Here is a 26275-nt window from a genome sequence, read left to right as displayed (position 1 = left end):
TTGTATAGCCTCTGGTTGTAGTGTCATACTTAATTTCTGAACCTTTTTTCATTTGATGCATCAGTTAATGGGGAACATGCTCACATAATCATAGAATATTCATTACTATGCTTTTTTTTTCTCCTTGCTTAAGAGGCAATCCTGGTCTTTATAGAATGGTTTTGTTTTGGTTTTGGATGGTTTGATTTGGTTTTATCATAGCATATTGTTACCCTAATAGTGTATCATAGTTACTAACTTTTATTCAGAGCATGTTTATGCAGGATGAAAATTTTCCCCATTTTACACATATGAAAGTGCAAGAATGAAGAGTAACAGGATAGCAGTCTTCATTTTTCAATAGATTTTCTATCAGGAAATAAGGAATACAGCTTGTCTGCCTGTATCTAGTACATCACTCAAAGAAGGAAAAACTCATTAAAAATCTACAGCATCACCTACAAACTCTGTAATTGATACAGAGGTCAGTTTACCAGAACAGAATTTAGTGGCTTTAACTATGAAAATTCCTCATCTTTCTTAGGTGCATATCTACCAGCGTTTGAAAAAAATAGCTGGAGATTCTACAGGGAGCAATAGCTATTGCTATACAATAATCCTTCTGCTTTGAGCATTAATGAGACTTGGTTCCTCTAGGAAAAAATAGCATTGCTTGAACTCGCTTGAACTTGCTAGAATTTCTCTTCACTATTCTAGATACTGTCTTTAAGACTGTTTTATATGTGCAGCTCCTCCATCTTCTTTTGCTTGTGACTGTACTGTTAAAGACTATGCACGTTATGAAGCCTTCTTTTTCACTCAAACTCTTGACTTTACAGTATGAATGTATTAGTCAGAAATCATTCTTTCTTTTGCAGATTTTAGAAAAAAATAAAATTAAAAAACCCCAAAAAACCACCTTAGGATCATGTGATTTTTTCAGTAGTGTTGATACATTTAAGGCCTCAGCTACTTGATCTGATGGTGTAACTACATTTTTGTGCTTAAAACTGTAGAAATTGAAGAAGCTGCTGCCCCCACAGATTAGTTCCTTATATCTACCAGGTTTTCTGTGTTTGCAGTTCAGTTGTATGTATCAATTGTATGACATGGTTTGAACTCATATCAATGTGAAGTGAATCACAGTAGCTTTTATCCACTTTAATTGTCATTTTAGTTACTTCTGCACAGAAGCAGACGTTTGTAGGGTTCTGTCACAGGTCAGTGACAAATAGCCATGGGACAGTAATACTGCAGCCCTCTCAAATACATGTCCTAATTTTGTGAATGAGAGGCAAATGACAAGGTATCTTTCAGAATGAGTTTTGCAGACTCTTTATAAAGCTTTTTCCAGGAAGTTGGTTTAACTCTGCCTGTGCTCCAGGCCAATGTTCAGCTATACAGAAGTGCAGAAGTGTAAAAGTGCACACTGATAAATCTGAGCTTGTACTTCCGGCCTCTCAGCACTGCTGCCAAGTCAGGTATGTTGCCATACAGATAAATGGTTTCCAGGTGCTTTAAAGTATAGGCAGATCGATTTCACATCTTCTTGGAGGATGAGCAGGACTCAGTTGCACCTGTCTGCAAAAATTTATGTCTACCCGTAGATACCACTGCTGTCCTCTCATGTCCATTCCCTGCAGCTCAGGCTTCCTGCCCCTGTTCCGGTATAAACCCTACTCTCATCCTCCAACTCTTTTTCCAGTCTCAGTATACTTCTGGTCACTGTGCCAGCTCCTTACCACTATCAATTTGTCTTTTATTACATCCATATTTTAATTGGAGAATGACCAATTGTGTTGGTTTTGCGTGGCAAGGTTTTGGTAGCGGGGGGGCTACAGGGGTGGCTTCTGTGAGAAGCTGCTAGAAGCTACCCCTGTGTCTGATAGAGCCAATGCCAGCCGGCTCCTAGACGGACCCGCCGCTGGCCAAGGCCAAGCCAATCAGCGCCTCTGTGATAACATATTTAAGAAAGAGAAAAACAGTTAGAGAGAGCTTTTGCAGCCAGAGAGAGGAGTGAGAAGATGTAAGAACATCTGCAGACACCAAGGTCAGTGCAGAAGGAGGGGGAGGAGGTGCTCCAGGCGCCGGAGCAAGATCCCCCTGCAGCCCGTGGTGAAGACCATGGTGAAGCAGGCTGTCCCCCTGCAGCCCATGGAGGAAGGTTGAGGGGGTGTAGAGATTCCACCTGCAGCCCGTGGAGGACCCCACGCTGGAGCAGGTGGAGACACCTGAAGGAGGCTGTGACCCCGTGGGAAGCCCGCGCTGGAGCAAGCTCCTGGCAGGACCTGTGGATCCGTGGAGAGAGGAGCCCACGCCAGAGCAGGTTTGCTGACAGGACTTGTGACCCCGTGGGGGACCCACGCTGGAGCAGTTTGCTCCTGAAGGTCTGCACCCCGTGAAGGAGACTCATGTTGGAGAAGGCCGTGAAGGACTGTCTCCCATGAGAGGGACTCCATGCTGGAGCAGGGGAACGATGAGAGGAGTCCTCCCCCTGAGGATGAAGAAGCGGCAGAAACACCGTGTGATGAACTGACCGTAACCCCCACTCCCCGTCCCCCTGTGCCGCTGAGGGGGGCGGAGGTTGAAGCCGGGAGTGAAGTTGAGCCCGGGAAGATGGGAGGGGTGGGGGGAGGTGTTTTTAAGATTTGGTTTTATTTCTCATTCCTCTACTCTGTTTTGCTTAGTAATAAATAAGATGAATTCCCTCTCTAAGTTCGGTCTGTTTTGCTCATGATGATAATTAGAGAATGATCTCTCCCTGTCCTTATCTCGACCCGTAAGTTTTTTTTTTCATTGTACCTTTTCTCCCCTGTCTAATGAAAGAGGGGAGTGATAGAGCGGCTCTGGTGGGCACCTGGCCCTCAGCCAGGGTCAACCCACCACAGTCTTTTTTGGCGCCCAACGTGGGGCACGAGAGACTCGAGATAAGGATAGTAATTGGAAGAGGTAACGGGCAAAACATTGACTGAACGTAACTTGAGAGTGATATATTTGTGAAGGGACTAGAGATAGATTTTGTGTGTAGATTGTCCACTCTTGTTTGGTGTTGTGATAGTGTTGTTTTGATGTTGGTGTGGGGAATTCTTTTTTTTCTTTTTCTTTGTTGATGTGATTAGTGTTTGTGAAGTTTTGTGTTGAATGTATATTTTAATGGTAATTCTTAAATATGTGATTCACAGAGGCGAGGGGTGGAATGTGTTGGTTTTGCGTGGCAAGGTTTTGGTAGCGGGGGGGCTACAGGGGTGGCTTCTGTGAGAAGCTGCTAGAAGCTTCCCCTGTGTCTGATAGAGCCAATGCCAGCCGGCTCCTAGACGGACCCGCCGCTGGCCAAGGCCAAGCCAATCAGCGCCTCTGTGATAACATATTTAAGAAAGAGAAAAACAGTTAGAGAGAGCTTTTGCAGCCAGAGAGAGGAGTGAGAAGATGTAAGAACATCTGCAGACACCAAGGTCAGTGCAGAAGGAGGGGGAGGAGGTGCTCCAGGCGCCGGAGCAAGATCCCCCTGCAGCCCGTGGTGAAGACCATGGTGAAGCAGGCTGTCCCCCTGCAGCCCATGGAGGAAGGTTGAGGGGGTGTAGAGATTCCACCTGCAGCCCGTGGAGGACCCCACGCCGGAGCAGGTGGAGACACCTGAAGGAGGCTGTGACCCCGTGGGAAGCCCGCGCTGGAGCAAGCTCCTGGCAGGACCTGTGGATCCGTGGAGAGAGGAGCCCACGCCAGAGCAGGTTTGCTGACAGGACTTGTGACCCCGTGGGGGACCCACGCTGGAGCAGTTTGCTCCTGAAGGTCTGCACCCCGTGAAGGAGACTCATGTTGGAGAAGGCCGTGAAGGACTGTCTCCCATGAGAGGGACTCCATGCTGGAGCAGGGGAACGATGAGAGGAGTCCTCCCCCTGAGGATGAAGAAGCGGCAGAAACACCGTGTGATGAACTGACCGTAACCCCCACTCCCCGTCCCCCTGTGCCGCTGGGGGGGGCGGAGGTTGAAGCCGGGAGTGAAGTTGAGCCCGGGAAGATGGGAGGGGTGGGGGGAGGTGTTTTTAAGATTTGGTTTTATTTCTCATTCCTCTACTCTGTTTTGCTTAGTAATAAATAAGATGAATTCCCTCTCTAAGTTCGGTCTGTTTTGCTCATGATGATAATTAGAGAATGATCTCTCCCTGTCCTTATCTCGACCCGTAAGTTTTTTTTTTCATTGTACCTTTTCTCCCCTGTCTAATGAAAGAGGGGAGTGATAGAGCGGCTCTGGTGGGCACCTGGCCCTCAGCCAGGGTCAACCCACCACACCAATGCAGGCAGAGGTCTATCTTCTCTGAGTTATGTCTCCTCCAGCTCTGTGTTATTTTAGTATGACTTAAGATCATCACTTGTACCTGATTTTTCTCAGTCCCCATTTAAAAAGTATTGAGCGTAAAATATGTTCTGATTTCAGAGAACCTTGAGGATATTATTTCCAAAATCTAGTGGATGTCTGTTGTATTCATGGTAAAAAATTATTCAGAGGTCTGTAGATTCAGGTGGATTTTTTAATCTAATAAAAAAAGACTTTTCTCTTTTAGTCTCTGTTTCATGATATAAGCATATTAAAACTATTTTAAACCCCCTATATTAATAGTTTGTAAATATGGCAGACATAACATCCTTTTCATTCAGTCTTGCTTTGTTCCTAATATGACTGAATTATTTCTGTTGAAATAAATGGAATTTTCTTGAAGTATAAGTCTTTCACAGTTTCAAATGATTAATGTTTAAAAAGGTTAAACATTATGAAAAACTGGAGAAAACATCTTAATATAAAAATATGCAATAAAAGGTATTTCTTTTTCTATTAACATGGGCCAGATCTTCCTCATTTAATATTTTTCAAGTGATGTCTTTTCTTTCAGCAAAAAAATAATAAAGTTATGGTAGAACAAGAAATGCACATTCGGTGCATATGCATCACAAACAGTGGTGTTTTTGTAACTGTGATGTTATTGCTAAGCCACTATCCACCATCTTTGAAAGGTCATGGAGAACAGGGGAGGTGCCTGAAGACTGTAGGAAAGACAATATCACTCGAGTCTGCAAAAAGGGCAAGAAGGTAGACCCAGGAAACTACAGACCAGTCAGCCTCACCTCCATCCCTGGAAAGGTGATGGAACAGCTCATTCCGGGGGTGATCACTAAGCATGTGGAGGAAAAGAAGGTTATCAGGAGTGGTCAGCATGGATTCACCAATGGGAAATCATGTTTTACGAATCTGATAGACTTCTATGATGGCATGACTGGCTGGGTGGATGAGGGGAGAGGACTGGATGTTGTCTACCTCAACTTCAGCAAGGCTTTTGACAGTGTCTCCCATAACATCCTCATAGGTAAGCTTAGGAAGTGTGGGTTAGATGAGTGGACAGTGAGGTGGATTGAGAACAGAGCTCAGAGTGTTGTGATAAGCTGCGCAGAGTGTAGTTGGAGGCCTGTAGCTAGCAGTGTACCCCAGCGGTCAGTACTGGGCCCAGTCTTGTTCAACATATTCATCAATGACCTTGATGAAGGGACAGAGTGTACCCTCAGCAGGTTTGCTGATGATACAAAACTAGGAGGAGTGGCTGACATACCCGAAGGCTGTGCTGCCATTCAGTGAGACCTGGACAGGCTAGAGAGCTGGGCAGAGAGGAACCTAATGAAGTTCAACAAAGGCAAGTGTTGGGTCTTGCACCTAGGAAGGAATAACCTCAGGCACCAGTACAGGTTAGGGGTTGGCCTGCTGGAAAGCAGCATTGCGGAGAAGGACCTGGGAGTCCTGGTGGACCACAAACACTCCATGAGCCAGTAGTGTGCCCTCGTGGCCAAGAAGGCCAATGGTATCTTTGGGTGCATTTAAGCAGTGTGGCCAGCAGGTTGAGGGAGGTTCTCCTGCCCCTCTACTCTGCCCTGGTGAGGCCACATCTGGAGGACTGGGTCCAGTTCTGGTCTCCCCAGTTCAAGAAAGACATGGAACTACTGGAGAGAGTCCAGCAGAGGGCTACAAAGATGGTTAGGGGACTGGAGCATCTTTCTTATGAGGAAAGGCTGAGAGAGCTGAGTCTGTTTAGCCTGGAGAAGACTGAGAGGGGATCTCATCAATGCTTATAAATATCTAAAGGGTGGGTGTCAAGGGGATGGGGCCAGACTCTTTCCAGCAGCAGGACAAGGGGCAATGGGCACAAACTGGAACACAGGAAATTCCATCTGAACATGAGGAAAAACTTCTTCACTGTGAGGGTCACCAAGCACTGGCACAGGCTGCCCAGAGAGATTGTGGAGTCTCCTCTGGAGTTATTCAAAACCAGCCTGGAGGTGACCCTGTGCAACCTGCCCTAGGTGAACCTGCTTTGGAGGACTAGAGGATTGGACTAGATGATCTTCCAAGGTCCCTTCCAACCCCTACCATTCTGTGATTCTGTGATTCTGTGATTCTGTGATTCTGTGATTCTGTGATTCTGTTCACAGAGAAAAGATTGTATCTCGAATTCTCATATAAAACTATGGAACAGCATGATTTATTGTTTATGACTTTTCTAAGCCATACCACCCTAAACTTTGATGTAACTCCAAAAATAAAGCTAAAATTTCATTTGACATGTAAATGAAGAAAGTATATTGTAGATGTATTAGCTTTCACCCTCTTCTCCCCCCAAAATGTGAATGATCTAATTTGCAAAGCTTGTTCATTCTTGCTCATTTCCAAAAAGTTCTCAAAGTGTCCTTGGATAAAAGCAGCAGAGAATGCCCCCCAAAAAGTTTTTAACACAATTCCTGTTGAGTTTAAAATACGTCTTCCTTAAGTAGAAATTGTTTAACTTCTCCTATTTGCATCGTTCTGAATAGATTTTCCTTGCATTTCTGCTGTAATTTTCTAGGAGGTCAATGGCAAAAATATGCAAATGCCAGAAAGCTTCGGTATTACCTCATCAAGAGTGAAAGCCTGAACTTTATTTCAGTGACTTTCATATGCCATTACAGCTCAACTTTCCCAATAGGAAAAATATAATTAAAAATAAAGTTCATAAGAGCCAAATAAAACCTAGTTAATCAAATGAAAACTTCCCTGCCTCGTACCCTTACCTTCTAAAATTAGTGACAAAACATGAAAAGGAATTTTGACCTCTCACCTTTTGCTTCTTCAAACCAAACAATTTGTTGCTTGTTCACCTCAGGAAGATTGGTTTCAGGCTTAAAAAGCAAAGATCTGTATTATGTAAAATCATACTTTACAAGTTTTGCTGTTGTTGTTGTTCCTTTTTTCCCTCCAAGTCACCAAAGAAGACTTAGGAGGTGATCCATGGGCCACCATCAGAGTAATTAGTACTCAGTTAATCAATATACATTTAGTTATGTATACACTGATATTCATAGGTGTTGTGGGTTAACCTGGGTAAGCAGCTAAGCACCACCCAGTCACTCACTCACTCCCCTCTAGCAGGATGGGAAAGAGATCAAGACAGTTTAACAGATGAACCCAATCTGCACATGCAAACAGAGCAAAATAAGGAGTTCATTCACAACTTCCCATTGTCAGGCAGATGTTTAGCCATTTCCAGAAAAGCAGGACTTCATCACACTAACAGTTACTTGGGGATACAGATGCCATAGCCACAAATGTCCCCCTGCTTTTTTTATTTTCCCAGTTTTTATTGCTGTGCATGGTATGGGATATCCCCTTGGTCAGTTGGGGTCAGCTGTCCTGGCTGTGCCCCCTCCCAGCCTCTTGCCCACCCCTACGCCTCCTGGCTGGCCAGGCAGAGTGAGTAACAGAAATGGCTGTGATGTTGTAGAAGCACTGCTCAGCAGTAGCTGAAACACTGGTGTGTTAGCAACGTTTTGGTCAGCAGTGTAAATGACAGCACTGTGCAGAATGCTATGAAGAAGAAAATTAACTCTGTCCCAGCCAGACTCAGTACACAATGGTTTCATACTCTGATTACACAGCTGTGGAAAATGAAACCTGTTGACTGTGCTTTGTAGCATAAATTAACATTGTTACCTATACATAGATTTGGGGGATATATAATATATTTTTCTTGAGAAGAAAAATAAAATCCAAATATATCAGTGTGTGGAATGTCCCCTGACGTAACTGCTACCTGTCTCTCCACTATTCAAAAACTACCAAAACCCGAAAGAGAAATGTAACTCTCTAATTTCCAGAGTACATTGATCCAATAATCAGTGTTATCGCTCTCCTACTGCAGCTTGGTCTCCCTTGTTCAGTATAAAATAAAAGCAATCCATGCACCCCCATCCCAAACAGGAAGCAGTGTCTCTTGCATCTGTTCAGACCCCACCACCCATCAGTGGGCGTGGTATCTGCTGAAATTTTCTGTACCATGTGTTAATCGCTACTGATATCTGTGCCACAAACTCTGACAGCCACGCAGCCACCTGCCTTGTACACGGCCAGGGCAGTGGTAAGGAAAAGCACAGGAATATCATGCCAAATAATGATAGGTCTGTAGATGAGCAGATTGCAGCCATTGAGCACTCTGGGCAAGGCTTGTCATGCCCCATGTGGGGCTCCATGTAACCTCAGAGACCTCACTGCCCTTCTTCATAATGCCACGTTTTGCTGTATCCACCTACCCTGTCACCAAAGTAATGCCCACACGTTTATTAAGACTTACATACATAAGCAGATTACAGCCAGCTTCACTGACCAACCAAGAATGTAGGATAGTTTGATTTTGCTTAGGGCTCATTCACACCGAGCAAAGCTGAACTACCCATGGGGTAAATGGAAATGCTGTTGTTCGCCTGACACAGCATGACTTGTGAAACTGTGGGAGCTGCGGTGCACGTCTTAGCTCTAAGATCTCAGGCCTTCTCCAAAGAAAAGACAAAATAAGGGAGCAATTTAAGAAGTAAGACATGAGAATATATCTGCACAGTACAAAGCCCTAAATCTGCTACGTTTGAGATTGCCTTAGACTGACATCTTAAAAAATCTTTTCATAATTGCATCTAAGATGTTCTAACATGAATACCTTCTTTGAATATTTTATAATATTATCTGCTTCCCTGGTCTCTCAGGTGGTGTACTTGATGTCAGCTGTAGGTTTAAATCTAAACAATAATGATAAATATTGCACATTTCCAGTCTGCAGAACAATAAATGTCAGCTGCACTCAGACTGTAACTCAAGACAATTAACTGGAAGACAAAAAATTGCTTTTTCTTTCCCCTGCTGCCAGAGCTGTAAACTCTTTGCCAAATTACCTTTATAAGAATTTAACTTCCCTACTGATTAGTTTGACTCACATTAATTTAAAAAATATCTCCACTACAACTTACCAGGCTATAAAAATATCCCTTTTCCTAGCATGAAACCTTTGTGGTTGTTATTTTATTTCAGTTTAAAGGGTTTTTTTTTAAAAAAATAGATAAAAATTTATGAAATCCCAATAGAAATAATGTTTCGGCTTGATAATCTTCTCATCAAAATTTCCCTCCGGTATCTTAAGGTAGTTTTTAAGGGGAAGATTTTTTTCTTCCTCCAAACCTATTTTAGCCACAAAACTTATGCTTACAAAGGGAGAAAATGTTCCACTTTACTGATTCCAAATCTAAGCTACATTTTCTATTTCATTTTGAGACTATATTAGTCCTTTCTGACCATTCAAAGGAATAAAAAAATTGTTTCCTGGCTGGTCATGGTCTTTTTCTTTTTTCATTTGGTGATTGAAATTAGTCATTAACAAATTCAAACAGGCAATGGAATAATGTTGTGTGTGCACCTCTGTATAAAGCTAATAATCAGTGCTTTGGAATAAACAGAGGAAGGACAGTGGAGAAAATTCAAACCATAACTCCTGATAAGGGAATACAGGACAGAGTTAGTGTGATGAGAAAAAAATTATTCACCTTTGTCATTCAAAAGAACTGGTAGGGGCACAGATGTACAGAAATGACAGTTTCAGTTTGCATGCTGAAATCTGTGGAAATTGAGGAGGGCGATCAGCTAAAAGGAGTGGGCTAATTAGTTTGGACTGTAGGCTCAGAGGTGGGCTGGTGGCCTTGGCTGAAACTACACAGCCAAGCAGAAGGCAGGGGAGGGCAAAGAGACTGAATGAATTGGGAAAAAGTGGAGAGCTGATCAGGTCACTGGTTAGTTGAGTAATGTGGCATTTGATATTTTTCTGTACTGATATGCTAAACTGGGCAATCTCTAAACTAATGATGATGTGGTTCTTGCACAGCTGTTCACATCTTTTTAGGGCTATTTTTCTTCTTCTAGAAATAATACAGTAATGGATTCAAGAGCTTCTCTTTCCATGGTTTTCTTCATCTTAAGAGACAATGTGATTATTTTGTAACATCAAGCTAGTGTGTATCTAGGAATAAAGTACCACGTATTTTACTGTCCTTTAAAGACAATTTGACTGGCTTCATTATCCTGCATTTACTACTTATCAAACCTAACTTGTAAATAGCAGTGTACTTCATCAACACTAGCAAAGCTTGCATAAATAACAAAGTTATGAGTCTAAAATGATAATTACCACAATCTAATGAATCACATAAATCATTTATAATGAAGGGAAATAAACAACTCAGAAATGAATACATTAATAACTTAGGGTGGGGTTTTTTTTCAAAAGCAATGAGTAGTTTAATTTATATGGTGTGTCCATAGACACTACAACTGGAATTCTATCAGTGAAATAATTAGTAGTTAATCTAAAGGGATAAACATATCTAGCAGAGTCCAAATTGAAAAATGACTATTAAACCAATCATTAAACTAAGAACATTACTATAAAATTATAGTAAATGACCAATATGGTTATAAAGAAAATTCAACATCTTGAAGAGACCATTTACCGAATATAGCATCTCTCAGTCCCCTACCAAGCGCTCCAAAATTATTTAAAAAAAAAAAAAAAAGTTACAAAATGGGAAATGGAACCTATTTAAATAAAAATTTGCATATTGACAAGAGAGAAATAATAATACAAAAAACCCCAAAACAACAAAAAACAACAAACAACCCCCAACCTCCCCCAAAAACCCCCTTGGGATTCTCTTTGCCTATAGTTCCATTTAGGTATGTTGGGTGAGTATGACCTGGGTATGACTCTAGCTGACAGAGGTTTTGGGTCAGGGCCATAATGTGGCATAACAATGGTAATTCAGAGCAGCATCTATCTTCCTCAGTGAGGTAAAGAGATGGTAACCAGACATATACAACTACAGTAGTGATATTGAATAGTTGGTGGACTGCATTTCAAATATACTTTTAAATGTGTACAGAGAAACCAGTTTCAATGTATATTAAAAGATAACTGGGTTTTCAAAGCATTTATGGATATTCAAAAGGAAACACTAAAGTAGTTGTGCTGGTTTTGGCTGGGATAGAGTTAATTTTCTTCATAGTAGCTAGTACAGGGCTATGTTTTGGATTTGTGCTGAATACAGTGCTGATAACACAGGGATGTTTTCATCACTGCTGAGCAGTGCTTAAACGCAGCCAAGGGCTTTTCTGCTTCTCACCCCACCCCACCAGCGAGTAGGCTGGGGGTGCACAAGGAGTTGGGAGGGGACACAGACAGGACAGCTGACCCCAACTGACCAAAGGGATATTCCATACCATATGGCATCATGCTCAGCATATAGAGGAAGGAAGAGGAGGGACATTAGGAGTGATAGCATTTGTCTTCCCAAGTAACCGTTACATGTGATAGAGCCCTGCTTTCCTGGAGATGGCTGAACTCCTGCCTGCCCATGGGAAGTGGTGAATGAATTCCTTGGTTTGCTTTGCTTGCACATGCAGCTTTTGCTTTACCTGTTAATCTGTCTTTATCTAAACCCGGGAGTTTTCTTACTTTTACTCTTCTGATTCTCTCCCCCATCCCACCAGGAGGTAGTGAGTGAGCGGCTGCGTGGTGCTTAGTTGCCAGCTGGGGTTAAACCATGACAGTAGTAGAACATTTTTAACTTAAGTATCTTGAAAGATTATAATATGAATACTATGCTAGAGTCTCTAAACAATTAATAGTATAGGATTGCTATATTACATGCAATAATTTTACATATTATTTTATAGCGCATGATAAAATGGTATATTTAGAACACTAAAAAAAGTATCTTATTCTGATTCACTTGTGTTTATTAATATTTAAATTTATTATTAGATTTATTGTCTCCTTATTTATTTTAGCTATAAACCTTATCAACTTTCTGTATTACTTTGGCTTAGTAGCCATTAAAAGATCAGGTTTCTTGAAATACTCTATGTTAGTATTTACTTGAAATCATAAATGGATTCGTCATATTCTAGTTCAAATTAGACAGGTGATCATAATGTGTAACTAAGTCAATCTGTTAGAAAAGGACCGTCAGGTATTACATAGTTCCTGGTGACTGTTGAAATGACAAGGAGCTCTCTTCAAGGTGTGAAATCACAGTTAGGCAGATTGAGACATTTCAGGGGTGCTGGAGAGCATGAGCAAGTGTGTCAGTGCTACTCTGACGTTTCTGTCACTTCAGTCCAGACAGCATGGTGTAAGTAGGAGATTGTAGGCAACATTCTGAAACCTATAAAGTGTGGAGATCTGGAGTAACTGAGTAAATCCCATAGAAGTGCATTGCACTGTCACTAGTCCAGTTGAAACAATACTCTGCTTTTGTGAGCTTCCATTGCAGTGATGACCAACTCATCATCTCTACTTTCCAGCTCCAGCCACAAGCTGCCAGACTTTGTTCCTCAGGACAAAGTTAATCAAGGTTTTCACTGGGTATAGGATGTTGCTGATGCTTTATTTTACTTTTTCTTCACCCAGTTCAGCTCTTTTGTCAGAAACAAGAGTACTCGTAGGTGTTCTTTAAAGATAAATGTAAGAAACATACAAAGTTTTTAATTGCTTTTTTTTTTTTTTTTTTTTTTTTTTTCAGGGGGGGAGGCATTTAGGTGTTAGGTTCGTGGTGTTAATACAAAAATATAAAATATAGAATACTTTTTTTTTCCCTCCAGCACTGGAGGAAACCCCTTTTTAAAATAACAGGAGAATAAAGATCTCAGCTTACAGGGTAACTGAGCCTCTATGTTTCAGCACCCAGTAAGTGTCAACAGATAAATTAAAATTGGCAGAGGAGAATGATTGGCAGCATATCCAAACAATTCACAAAAGACAAAGGGGCAAACCACTGTCTGTAAAACCCTTATGACTGCCAGATGTCATTCAGGTTTGTACTTCATAGCTCATGACAAACACTATTATTTTCCTGTTCAGTAAGATAAGATGAATTTGTAACTCTAGTCACAATTACCAGCATTAAAAGTAACAATGATCTTTGAATTCTATGATGTAAGTTATTTTTGATGTCAAATGAGCTAATGAAAGCTGACTGTCATTTCTAATACACAGTATTTGTGATAATAAATGTAACTATGCTGGTGAAAATTTGATTAAGATAAATACCCATCATGTAATCCATTATCTCAGTATAAAAATATTTCAAAAGAAAATGAATCTTTATTCAAAAGATCTCAAAATGGCTTAACTGGGTACAAATAGGCTTTTCATGAAGCTTCCAAGGGAAAAGCTTATTTTCACCCTGATGAGTAAGTTAGATTTTATTTTAGTATTACTTCTACAGTTCACTCTAAAGGTCTGTCCTTATTCCTTCTCAAAGAACTTTTTGGGAAATTAGTGAGGACCTGATCAAACATGACATTTTTTTCAGTTCGTTCTCATCATTCAGATCGGCAGTCAGCGCACAATGATTCAGTCATACTTTTTCTTATGAAAGTTTTTTGTTCTATTACAGCATCCAATGGCTGAAATGTCCTAAAAATAAATTCTCTCCCTAATTTGTGACATGCCATTTTAAAATCTATATAAATTGTTCGGTACAAAAAAGGTTGGTCTCTGATGTAGCAATCTAGCTGTCGTGCCACTGTAAATACATATTTATTGTTATATTAATCAATTTTAAAGGTTTCTGTGCTTTAAAGAACACACATTAGTTTTGCACTATATACTGTGGAGAGAGAAAATGTCACAAAATAAATTGTTCATAGGAATAAGAGGTATGATGTTAGCTTATTTTTGCACTTTCAATGCTATTAGAAATTATAGACATCTCACAGTTTCAGTTACGTGAGGACCAGATGGCTCTGCTTTGGGATAGTAAGAAATACAATCCCAAGACAGCATTCAGCAGATGTCTAGGCAACAGCTCCAGCTGACCAGACAGGTTTGCTCTTTTTCCACTACACACGCAGCTAAACCAGGAACAAGGACAAGGGAATAAACCACAAGAAGTATGGCTACCAAGCAGAGAAAAATATTTAAAGACTTCAAACAAAGAAACAAAAAAAATTCTAATCCATTCTACTTGTGATTTTCTCTCTCTCTTTTTTTTTTTTAATTTTTTTGAGAGGAAAGGAAAGGATAGAAAAATGGCATTGGCAGAGAAGTAATTGGATTTTCTTTCTTAGTAAGAGAGAAAAGAATATTTTATTCTGATGCAGGTGCTTATTTCCTGGTCACCTGCAGTAACTGAATTTAGATAAGTATAACTGCTGCTTTAATTAAAAGTATATTGTCCATGTCTGAGTAATATTCCAAATAGGTCTTCAGCAGGCTAAAATCAGCATGTCTGTTGAGCCCAATAGCATTTTTGGGTTTTAAACTATTTGAGGATCTGCTGACACCACTTATATTTAATTTCTGATTGGTTGTGATTATATAATCAATGAAGAAAAGACAGATTGCACTTTTATTTCTGTGACTGACATTATGAAAGAAATCAAAACCTAAATAACATAACAGCTAGAATACCGTAGAGGCATTAAATAAAAAAGAAAAAAAAAGAAAAAAAAAGAAAAAAAAAGAAAAAAAAAAGAGGGAGATTTTGCAGTTAAAACAAGACTAAAACCCAAGAGACTTGGTTTTACTCACAATCTTCTTACTTACTCACTTTGTAACTCTGAGCAAGTTGTTCCCTTCCTCTCCATTTCAGTTTCCTTTACTGTTGGACATTTAACAGATAGGATGAGGGCAAAATTAAGTTCAATAGGGTCTATATCTGCTAGTCCCTTCCCAATCCAGCTATGTCTCATGAAAGCCTTGGATACCCACCAAGCTCCTGTTGCTCTATGCTGCATATCATGGTTTGCATGGAAAGGCAACACGAGTGCATCTTCCAGGGGGAACTCATGAAGTACTGGTCTAAATGAGCTGAGAAACTGCAGCCTTGGGATGGCCTAGATGCAGGTGAATATGCTTTGAGAATTTTGATTGGAAATATGAAAGGGATAATATTTTTAAGTATGCCCCATCCATAAAAAATGCAAGTTGTTTTTGCTGATACGGAGTGTAATATTGTTCTTCCTGTTCTCTGTGCAGAAATAACATCACAAAGTATCTCTGTGGCAGACCTTTCATGGCAATCCTACTGAAAAACCCAATGGTGAAAGAATCATGGATAATAAAACATTTTCTTACTCTTATTGTTGGTCCTTCCAAAATAGTCTGAAGTATTTTGGCAGTGCCTCTACAAAATTATGCAATTTCCACTTGCTGTCTTTGAACTTCAGTTTTCTTTGTAAAAGTTTGACGTAATTCGTTAGTAGTAAACTCTTATTTGTGCATTTTCTTTGGAAGAAAATTTAAATCACCCTTGAGCTCTGGATTTTATTATTAAATTGCCTTATGAGGAGGCATCAGTCCAGTCAGACTGGTTTCAGCCTCCTAAGCCATCTGTGGTTAGTGGTATTACACACACAGGATTTGATCCTCATCTCACATGCATAGACACATATTACATTGGCATGATTGATTCCTAAATTTGAAGTAGTGTCCCATCCCAACAGTTTAGATGCTCTAATTGGAGTGATTGAACCATGGGCATAAACCCCCCCAAAAAGTGACATCTTTCTGAATAGATGAGACTTTACCAAATGTATTTATAAACCATATCTTACACAGAATCGATTGTTTATCACTATTTGTAGTGTGTTTGATATTTAATATTCACAAACACCTGTAAATGTATATGCATTGTGATGTAGCTATCATCTGATTTTAGCTGTTTAAAGACTCCCATTGACCTCAATAAACTTTTGAGCCATACAGGAACAGTAAGGACTGAGATGACAGATGTCACACAGGATTGTAAATTGCAACAAAAAAAATTATTTATGCATACAAAGCATTGCATCAACAATCTTTATAATGTCTTTTCAAGGCCTGTGGGATCAAATTTGCCTGGGCAGGGGTCAAGCATTTACCTACACTTCCTGGGTGCTGTTGGGCTTTTCAATTTTCTGGTAGAGAGATAACTTTACTGTCACTATCTTTAGATCATATTTTGGTTGCTGTGATCCCACCATTCCTTCTCTTCTTTCTTTCTCCCACTGTCCCTGACCAACAGAAAATGAGATGGGCAGTTGTCCCATTTTCTACAATACCAGCATCCCCCAAAGTAGAAGTCTGGAAAACCCTGAAAAGAAAAATGCAGATCTTGGATTATTTGAAAGATTGGGCATGCTTGTTAGGGGAAGAAAAGAAACAGTCAAGGCAGTGGGTTATTTATGGAAATTTGGATTCTGACTTTCACAGGAGAAGATATGATAAAGAGATGCTTGCTCAATAACCTTTCCTATTTTTTCCTGACAGTAAAACTGAGGCAAAAATAAGCACATAAAGAAATCAGTGCTGATTTAGCCCAGTGTTCCCTTGAGGAGCTTAAGACTGGGAGGCAGATAAACAGCAAAGAGGACAAGAGCATATCTCAAGTTCTCACCTGCCTTTCAAACAATGTTTCTCCTTATTTGCTCACTTTTATAACCAATTTTATCTTTATTATTATCCCTGTCTTCTCATACTTCATATGGACTGGGAAAATCACCAGTGAATAAATAAAAGTGGGAGAAAAATTTCCAGGCAGGAAACAATCATGCAATTTAAATTCTAGGGCAGTGGGTTGCAGAATCACTGGTAATCATAGATTTTGTTAGAACAATTTATTCTACGTAAGCTCCCAAAAGAATGTAGGTGGAAGTACCTGAACTGTCTTTCAAGTTTTTATGTAATATTGAGAATATATTTGATACTTAACCTACTCTTTTCAATAAAAAAGAGTTCTGATCAATTTACTTAAGTTTCCTCCCCTGTGTAAGGGAGCCCTATAGCAATAAAGAGCAATTTAGACGTAGCTGGATTTTGATCCTCTCTTTGGTAAATTTGTGTATTACCATATGGTACTTACTTCTGTGTTCCTGAAATTACCTGTAGGAGGAGAAGCAAGGTCAGGTGCCAGATTGACCACTGTGGGCATAGACACACGTTCATAGGGCAGCATGGCTTCAGCACACGCAGAGCTGTTGAAGGGGCAGGCTTTGTGTGGTGACAAGGATATGAGAGCTGTTGTGAAAGGTCGGGTTGCCTGGACATTGCAAATATATCAAGGACCAGAAGTAGAGGCTGCAGCTGGGACACTGACAGCATGGTGGAACAGTAGAGTGGTGTGTTGGAGTTATTGGCCTCCCCACCATTTAGGATTATGTGACTTCCATTTTAATAATTTGAAGTTAAAATTAAACAGGAAGAAATAAGCTAATTGTGATAGCTAGTAGTAATTAATCACGTGTTTGAAGGTATGTTGCCACTTAGTTCAAGAGTTCTGTTTTGTCACAAGATGGCTTAGAAGCTGTCAAGAAGGACTAGATTAAACCTTGTTTTTTGCCAGGTGATGTTGCTAATCTTCATTAAGCAATCAATATATGTGTATAAACTTATTTCTTAACAAATATCTTTTCAGAGCTGATCTTCTTTCAGTCACTAGGACTTTTTATATTTAATTATTTTTTCTTCTTTATTAGGGCATGATTTGACAGATCTTCACAATAAACTCAAGTCCCATGTTACTTGCAACATTCTGAGATACAATTTAATAGTAATTTTAAAAAGTATGTCACTATTTCAGAGCCCTCCAGTAAGATTACTCTGGATGCAGGCAGGATATTTTTTTTTAAAATGCAATCCTGATGGGAAAAAAATCTGTAAGTGAGCAAAGACTTTTTTGTCTCAGCTGCACAGACAGGCATAGCAGAATTTTGATGTCTGGCTAAGCTCTGTTTGCAGTTCAACAAGAAGCAGTAGATCATTTCAGCAAGATTCGCTTTGTTAAAAATTGCAGCTAATTACCATCTTTCAGCATGACCCTCAGGTATAAGTGATGTGAGATGTCAGTAAACTGTATGTATCACTTGCCCTTTTTCCAGATAATGCCACAAGAGTAATACATACTGTATTACAATGGGAAATGCTTCTCCAGACCTGTTTAGCAGTGGGCTTCTTTTCTGGGTAGGGTGATATTCTTCACAAACACAGTTCCTGGAAGGCTCAGCAAAGATGCATGTAGATGCCGACTGTTAACATACATTTTATAACTTTATTGTTCACTGGAGCATGAAAGATCTAACAGGTTGCAAATGATCATCCCTGTAGAAAGGAATTGATTAGAAAATTCACAACTTGAGGCCTGTTGTCGGGGAATTACTGTACAATGTCATTCACTTGAAACCAAGTGAGTTTTGCTATAAATGAGCGAGAGAAGAAATATTGGGCTTTGTGAGAGCTAAATTGCATTGCATGGTGGCAGTCAGCCTGTCAGTAAATGAGATTAAAGCAATTCCTATTGTATAGATCTGTCCAGAAACATAATCTAAGAGAAAATACTTAGATGAAAACTGTAAAAACTGCAGTTAAGCTGTAAATCTAATCATCATCGATTGGCTGAAACTTTAGGTTTTGTGCACTAAATTTTTTTCCCTTTGTTTTTTTTTTTTTTTAATAGGTCTTACAGTAGGATTTGGAGGGAGCAAAAACACAATCATCATTGATTTTTCTTTTTAATCTAGAGCCTACAAATATTTACAAATTATGATTCCTTTCTTTTTTCCTCTGTTTCTAATTATTTCCTTTCAAGACCTTCTTCAGCGTCAGCATCCACACATAGTTAAGCTTTTATAGTCTTCACAATACCAATATTGTCAGATTTATGTTTTGATTACACTATAACAGGTCAATACTTTTTTCATAAAATATTTATTTTTTTATAGAAATATTAATTGCAACATTGAAATTTGACATTAATAAGAGAAAGCATAAACATAATTTTAACTGCATGATTTATACTCACCTGTGAAGTGAGTTTGTCTCTGCAAAATAACATCAAGGTTGTAGAAGGTTTTCAGTAGTAGACCAGCTTTGTGCTTTATGGATTTTTAAATAATTGTTCCGAGTTCCTCTACATGGATATATTACATAGTTGATTCTTTATTCCAATATTATATGTGCAAGTTGCAAATTCAGTATACAAAAATCAGAAAGTATCCAGAATTAACAATGACCCTTCAACATTAATTTGCTGTCCTGCAGCTGAGCCAAATAAGAGGACATTTCACATCATGATTTTTCATTCATGTTATAATTCCTTTGTTCATTCTGCCTCCTGCATCTGAGGATATATATAAGTGTAAATTAAGATTAGAATAAAATGTAGAGTTGCCTTCTGGGAAATACTGAGCTGTGTTCTTGGCTTTGGAAGTATGACATCAGAGCATAGCTGAATATAGACATTTGACACATTAACTCTAAAAAGTAATGTGACTGAAAAAAAAGAGATGTGAATCTGCCAAATCAGTGGGCTAGGTTTAGCTTGTGTCATCCAGTGTTGGCTGCAGAATAGTCTGAAGTGGTGGACTACCACAGAGACAGAAACAGAGTGCTGCATGGTGCTACGAGATGAGCTGATGGAATTGATCATCTCGGTATAAGCCAGAAATCGAATGACAATGTTTTATATACCGGAAAAACTGGAGTAAGAAGGGACTTATGTCTGCCATAAATTACAGCAGATTCAGGAACAGTGAGTCAAAGAAAACATCCAGAAGGAGCTGGGTCTCCCAGATGCTGAGAACCTAGTTGCCACTTTCCTACTTTTTTGAGTGCTGCCTAGCTTGCCCCTTCTGAAAGTCATAAAGCAGTACTCAGGCCTCCGGTTTTATTCCAAGCATCATTTGACCTTGGAGGCAGTTTATGTGATGTCTGTGAATAACAGATATTTCTAATTGGTGACAGATCTCTTGTAAAGACTGTTGAAAGTGAAGGGGAAATTTAAATCGCAATGTTAATTTGTGGCAGAGGAATGATTTGGCATGGAGGTAAAAAGGACTCAACTGCAGGAGGTTTTAAACTAGCTGGAAGCAGAAACACCAGAGGCAAAAGGACTCCACGTAAGGGAGGGAAGACTCCCTTGCTGATGAGATAAACAGCCACAGCATTGTCTTGTAAGGAGCATGGAGAGCAAGTGCTCAGGCGTTATTTTTAGTCAGCAGAACTGGCTCAGGGGGATGAACTGAACACCGGCTAAGGTGCCTGATTTCTATGCTGGTATAATTGGTGTGGATGCAGATGGATGTAAGGAATTGGCTAGTGCTGCATCTTTACAGACTCCTTGGGGAACCACTTATGGCAGTAAGAGTCTATCCAAAGCATTGTTCATTAAATCTCTTTATGTTTAAGCACAAACATGTTTAATTTGCCTCAAGAAGTAAAATAAAAGTTCCCCAACAAAAGCCAGAAATACAGACTTTTTGTTGACTTCAAAGGTTTTAGAGGTCAGGCTTTGACAACCAAACCAACCAAGTCTTTGGGCATGGGAATAGGCTAGTTGGCTTTACAGTAGCCTGTCACGTGTTTAAATAGAAATAAATACCTAAGTGATCTATTATGTTAGGAAATCTGTACAGAGCTTTGAACAAACACTGCCCTATTCTTCACCGAAGAAGGTGGTTGTCACAATGTCAGTCTAGTTGGTGAGAATTCAGAGCAGTTCCTCTCTACAAGGAGAGGACCAATGCTTAGTTTAATCTGGTGACCATCTTACCAATTCAACATCTGACATTTTATAATGTTTACAAATTCGTGAAAACATTAAAGGCTTTTCTTATTTAATTCAAAGTATTAATTTCATCAGGCCATCCACATGCAATAAAATAGGTAACATGAAAGAGAATAGTAGTTATTGAAGTACACTGTACTTTGTTTCTGAATTCCTTCTATCAGTTAAATTAAATATATAACAGAAAAAGCACACTCTGTTTTTTTTAAGAATAAATGATGAGATAATCTGCTGAAAGTAGGGAGATAATTTTGTGCCAATATTATTGCTTTTCTGTATTCTTTTGCCAATTTATTATATTCCTGCTGTTTCAGCACTGAGCCACATAGGGAGAGACTGAAAAATCTGAAAGACCTTAAATTTTCATTCACACATTTTTGTCAATATGGTTGACTATTAAACTGTAGTTTTAAAATTTAGAAGAAATTTACTAACGGCCATTTTATTTGTGCCTTAAGTTAACATGGGAATCTTAGTGCATTGCTGGAAAGTTAAATTTCTTTACAATAAAAGAGAGACAATAAAAAGTAACAAACACAGTACTGAAAATAAGAAATTATCAGAAACATTATTCCGGAGTGGTTTTCTAGCCTGAGTTTAAACATTCCCAAAGTAGTCTTACAACTGAGAAGAAACGTTGAAAACCATTTGTAATCATCAGCAAGTAGAAAAGAAGCTGAACAACAGTCAAACAGGTAAAATGTCTCCTGCTACTTGAGAACAGGATTTTCAACTAGAATAAGTCAGATGTGAACTGAATATTCACAGTATTTAAATCCTTTCTGCTTGAACAAAAGGAACAGGAGGTCAAGACTAATTTCCAGGACAACTTGATATTTTTTAATGTATTTTTATAGATCCAACTAATAGAAGACTTTTCACTAGTGATGAAAACAGCCTCTGCTGTGTAGTACCTGTAGATGCCCAAATACACTAAAGTTGTCTGATTCTTTTCTGTTGTACCTCAATGCTGTCTTCCCTAGCAGTTTATCAGGACAAATACCCTTCACAGGAAACACAAGAATGGAGAGCAAAGCAGAAACATGTTGGGATAACTTTGATTTTTTTTTTGTAGTTGTAACAACCAAAATGTGAATAAAGCTGCATTCTACTGACAGACTTTTTGTGAGCTGTTCTTCAATATCAAAATATAGTACAGGACTTCAGTGCTGATGAGAGACTGAACACCTCAACTGTCTTGCTGTAGTTACCACAAGCTTCTCAGCTCGGTTCTGCCCCTAGATCCCTAGCATGCCCTGCAGTTGGCATTGCTAGTGTCAGGACTCTGTCTCATGAACTCTTTCACGAACTCTGTCACCAGAAGACTGTTTAAGAGCAGACTACCTGCTGAAACACTCTTGAGAACAATTCAGTTTCTGTTATCAGCAGAAATTTTCATCATCTTTCTCTCAATGTTTGTAGCTGAACATAGACACATACTTCAAACAGCCTGTACACCAGGACAGTTTTCACTACAAATAGACCAAAGGTATCCTTAAATATGATGTACTTATCTCCAGTTTGCTTGGGAGACAGAGAGGATGAGCCCACAAAAGGAAAAGAACTTCACAGATTCACAGAGTCACAGAACAGTAGGGGTTGGAAGGGACCTCTGGAGATCATCTAGTCCAACCCCCCTGCTAGAGCAGGTTCACCTAGAGCAGGTTGCACAGGATCGCGTCCAGGCGGGCTTTGAATATCTCCAGAGAAGGAGAATCCACAACCTCCCTGGGCAGCCTGTTCCAGTGCTCAGTCACCCTCAGAGCAAAGAAGTTTTTTCTCATGTTCAGATGGAACTTCCTGTGTTCCACTTTGTGCCCTTAACACCTTGTCATGTTGCTGGGCACCACTGAAAAGAGTCTGGCCCCATCCTCTAAACACCCACCCTTTAGATATTTGTAAGCACTGATGAGATCCCCTCTCAGTTTTCTCTTCTCCGGGCTAAACAGACCCAGCTCTCTCAGCCTTTCCTCATAAGAGAGATGCTCCAGTCCCCTACTCATCTTTGTAGTCCTATGCTTATTATGCTTTTCTGACTCTAATTTCTATCTTAGTCCTCCAACATCCATGCTTGGCAAATTACCATTTGGATTTTTGTCAGTTGGAAGAGGGTACATGAAGCTACATAATGCACATAAAAGTAACATATTGTATTCAGGAAACTATAATATTTGGGAATTTATTCAGATTCCATTTGGATTTAGATCCAAATACAGAGAAATGATGAATTATATTATGAAAATAGTCTTTTAATTTAAGTTTCCCTTTACATCAAACACAAAACACAGTGCTACTTAGTAATTTTTATTTGGCAGACTTCAACCCGGAATGTGAAATAGACAACCCAAGGAAGAGGGCAGTACTGCTTCTTTAGCACAACCGCGTGTACTTAGAAATGTTCTTTCATTGGCATTACATTACATTTGGTCACAATAGTGCAAAGGTACTGCCAGAGAAGACTAAGCAACAGCATGCTCAGTTGATGAGATATGCCAATTACAGAATCAATTTTTCTGTCATTATGACTCCACTGGTGAGCATTGGGTATGCTGTTTCAGAGGTTTAAGTATTGCACAGGTTGATTAATCAAAATAAGTGATAACTGACCCATGATTAAAAATTAATTAAAATTAAGACTATTAATTACACTTCCTCCAAAAGCAAAGAAACAAATAACAGGTGAAGTAATAAGCAGTACTGAATACATTCTTGACCTACAATTGGTCTTTGCATACTTCTGAATATTGCCCTATTAAGATCCCTTAAAAAAACAAACACAGTGCAGTGCTATGAGGGAATATGGGGAACAATTAGAAAAAAGTGGTCATGGGAGGCAGGAGTATAAAGTTATTCTGAAAATGCAGTATAACAAAGAAAATATCAAAGAACTGGCAAGAGACAAATGCTAGTCTAAACAGAAAAGAGTAATGAGGTAAAGGAAACACGTCTCATAGAACAATAATTTCTGAAGGAAAGAAAAAGCAAAGAATCATTCTACTGAGATTTGACTACATCAGGGAACTGTGTGAGATATTAGATTATTAGGTACAAAGGCTGTAGAAAGGACAAAAAATGGTAGGAGGAATGATAATCTTTCTAAAGAAATAAATGAGTTATTCACCAACCAGACTGAAACCTGGCTGTTGGTATTCCTCAGAGCCCTATTCCAGGAAAAATAGTGTTTGCTGTTCACAATAATTTCTCAGCCAAAACTTGATTTCGCTGCTTTGCTTAAGCATTTTTCATCATTTATTTAACATCTCCCAGTCTCAGCTGTTTTTTCTTTGAATAACTAGTCGACATGATCCAAACAATAGATTTGAAACCTGAAAGCATTTTATGTACACAGTAAAATGTGTACATAACCATGACCACTCACTATAGATTCTCCAAGAAATATTTTTTTATCACTGTTATTAAATGCAGAATCATAAACCTTTTGTTAATCACAGAATCATTCAGGTTGGAAAAGACCTTTAAGATCCTCAAGTCCAACTGTCAACCTAGCACTGCCAAGTCCACCACTAAACCATGTCCCTAAGCACCATGTCTACATGTCTTTTAAATACCTCCAGTGATGGTGACTCAACCACGTCCCTGGGCAGCCTGTCCCAATGCTTGATAATCCTTTCTGTGAAGAAATTTTTCCCAATATCCAATCTAAAACTTCCCTGGCACAACTTGAGGCCATTTCCTCTTGTCCTGTCAATTGTTACTTGGGAGAAGAGACCAACACCCACCTGGCTACAACCTCCTTTCAGGTAGTTGTAGAGAGTGATAAGGTCTCCCCTCAGCCTCCTCTTCTCCAGGCTAAACAACCCCAGTTCCCTCAGCTGCTCCTCATAAGACCTGTTCTCTAGACCCTTCACCAGCTTCATTGCCCTTCTCTGGACACACTCCAGCACCTCAATGTCCTTCTTGTAGTGAGGGGCCCAGAACTGAACACAGTACTCGAGATGTGGACTCACCAGTGCTGAGTACGAGGGGGGGACACAATCCCTTCCCTAGTCCTGCTGGCCACACTATTCCTGATACAAGCCAGGATGCTGTTGGCCTTCTTGGCCACCTGGGCACGTTGCTGGCTCATGTTCAGCTGGCTGTTGACCAACAGCCCCAGGTCCTTTTCCTCTGGGCAACTTTCCAGCCACTCTTCCCCAAGCCTGTAGAGTTGCATGGGGTTGTTGTGACCCAACTACAGGACCTAGCACTGAGCCTTGTTGAACCTCATACAGTTGGCCTCGGCCCATCCAGCCAGCCTGTTCAGATCCTTCTCTAGAGCCTTCCTACCTGCAAGCAGCTCATCACTCCTGCCCAACTTGGTGTTGCAGTTAGTTCTGGCAGGAATAAAGCTGGTAGTCTGCATGTGCCACACACAGTGCTTTGTAGAGTGAACACACAAAATATCTAGTGCATCTGCTAAACTTATAGAAGAGGCACAGTGTAAGAGACATTCACAGTATGAACATAACATCCAGTGCTTATTAATTTATACTATAATGAGAAAGCTCCCAACCAGCTGGTGTGATCAAGCCTCAGAAACCATCAGTGACATGGCTGGAAATTGATCAGGCTTTTGCTAGCTGGAAATAGAAAAACTACACTAACAGAAATAAAACAACCTTCCAAATTTAGTAGAATGGACTGTATTCCTCAGTTGTCTCTTGAATGCTGGAGAAAACACAGAGCACTTCAAATAAACATAGGATGACTTCAATTTTTAAATAGAAGAGTCATAAAAACAGTATATTGATTTTTGCAGACATTTAAAGAGTGAAAAAAAATATCTTTCTTCACACATATTCAGTACTATAGTTCTCCTTTCTATATTATCCATACTATTTTCTAACCATGGGGGAAGTTGCAGTTACATTAAAACAAGAGTAGGAGCACAGTCAGAATTTCATATGATTTTTTTAGAACTTGTGGATATTTTTTGTTTTCTATGAATTGTTTTGGTTTTACTTTTTTTCAGAAGCAAAATGAAAATATGCAGAGATTGTTCTTTAGCTGCTGCTCTGGCACTCTATTTAAGTATAATCTTTTTCTGCCTTCATAGCTCACATATTTAATATCAAAGTCTACTTGTTGCCTTCTCCATTCCTATAATTAAGAATATACACAGAGATGCCTACTACTGCTTCTGAGTCCCCATATTTTAAAGTATTTAAAGGTACTCTAACTCACTTGCTACAATGGATTAAATCCCTTTGGCAGTCGTAAACAAAAATAACTATCCCATATATATGTACACCTTTCAACCACTCTGACTGTTCCTTCCTAAGCCATTTAGACATGATGTGGTGCTGACATATAAGTTTCATTTAACCTCCATCTCAGCTATAAAGCTCTCACAATGGTGTGA

This window comes from Balearica regulorum, chromosome 2 (assembly GCF_011004875.1).
Source record: "Balearica regulorum gibbericeps isolate bBalReg1 chromosome 2, bBalReg1.pri, whole genome shotgun sequence".
NCBI classification, from domain to species: Eukaryota; Metazoa; Chordata; class Aves; order Gruiformes; family Gruidae; genus Balearica; species Balearica regulorum.
Note: the sequence above shows the minus strand (reverse complement) of the source record.